Genomic DNA, 1851 nt, shown 5'->3' on the forward strand with positions numbered 1-1851 from the left:
CTCATGTGTGTTATATTTGGAAACTCGGTTCTGAATAAGCTAGCAATGTTGTTTGTAAGATAAGACCGAGGCGCCAGTCTTTGTCAAGTTATCAAGGTAGCCCAAACCTCCAGCTGCACTTCTGATGAGTCGTGCTTTACGCTCCACTCTGATCCTGCCCAAACAGGTTGACTACTGATGGATTTCTGGAAATTATAGTTTTTTCCCTTGAAACATGTTCAAGCTGGAATTAAGAGTATGCTTGGTTTTTTTTAGGGATATTAAAAAATGTCATTGTCAGTCCAGAGGAAATGAGAGATCACACTGGATTATCGGTTTTCATTTTGAAGATTTTCTGTTCAATAAAGGGACCTATTATGACAATTTGGCTGCTGGGTTTCACAATGAATAGTATATAATCCAAGTGAAAATGGTAGATTACCTGAATTCAGATAATATTCTGAGGGATAGTCAACATGGATTTAGGAGAGATAGATCCTGTTTAACTAATAATTTACTTGAGTTCTTTGAAGAAGCTACAAGAGAAATTGATCACAAAAAGGTCTACGATGTGATCTACTTAGATTTCCAGAAGGCCTTTGATGTTGTCCCCCACAAACGGCTCTTGCTTAAGCTCAAAGCTGCAGGGATTTTAGGAACTGTAGCAGCTTGGATCAAAAACTGGTTAACAGACAGGAAGCAGTGAGTAGTTATTGGAGGCGCAATGTCACAGTGGGCCTGCGTTCATAGTGGGGTACCACAGGGTTCAATTTTAGGACCATTACTGCTCCTAATTTACCTTAATGATATTGATGATATACATACAGTAAACTGGTTAAATTTGCAGACGACACCAAGGTGGATGGTTTAGCAGATACTGATCTAGCAGCACAGTGGCTACAACGGGATCTGGATTTAATTAGTGATTGGGCTGATACCTGGCAGATGAAATTTGACATAGATAAATGTAAGGTAATTCATTATTAGTTAAGTTCTCCCCAAATAAGCTTTATGGGCCAAATGGCCTCCTCTCATTTGTAAATTTCTTATGTTCTTATTATCGAAAAGTCATTATTCAATCTTCATTCTCTTTTCAAGCAATTCATTATAAAGTCATCGTTTATCATTTGCATTTGGGTTGGAATAAAGAAGAAGAACCATATTGAAGGTTACTCTAAATAACTGACACCAAAATTTAATTGACATTAAATTTATTCTGTTAGAAAAGTACATTGCAAATAAAGGGATTTTTCTAATTTAACTGTTTACATTAGAATGAAAGCCAGGGTAAAGTTTAATATTCAAAATGTTCAAATAAAATTTAGTCACAATTCAATATCTGTGGAATTCAAGTTTGCAGATTTTCTTAAGAACTTTAGACCTACATAATAAAATCTATTGATATTACTAACTGTTGACTTCATTAACACAATCAACCATTTTCCTGTTACTGATTGTATAAAGAACATTCATTGTCTGAAGACAGAGAGTGAATCAGTTAAAGGTCAAAGTGAAGAAAAGCTTAATGATAGTTCATACAGCTCAGCGGTTAGGGCTGGAGATTCACAAGGTAAACAGCACATTAAATAGTTAATAGTGAAGTAGCATAATTTTAAAGCGTTATTCTTTTAAATACATTTTTGTGTGAAATCAGCTTCTGGAAATGCACCCGTCAGAAATGTGTTTTTATTAGTCGCTAGAAGTTAGTAGCTTTTATTCCCTTAATCTAAATTTTTGTTGATTACATTGGATGGATGGATGGATGGATGGATGGATGGATGGATGGATGGATGGATGGATGGATGGATGGATGGATGGATTCTCTTTTTATAAGAGAACGAAGACTTCAAGCCATGAAGTTGCAGAAATTTG

Source organism: Brienomyrus brachyistius, chromosome 23 (genome assembly GCF_023856365.1).
Source record: "Brienomyrus brachyistius isolate T26 chromosome 23, BBRACH_0.4, whole genome shotgun sequence".
NCBI classification, from domain to species: Eukaryota; Metazoa; Chordata; class Actinopteri; order Osteoglossiformes; family Mormyridae; genus Brienomyrus; species Brienomyrus brachyistius.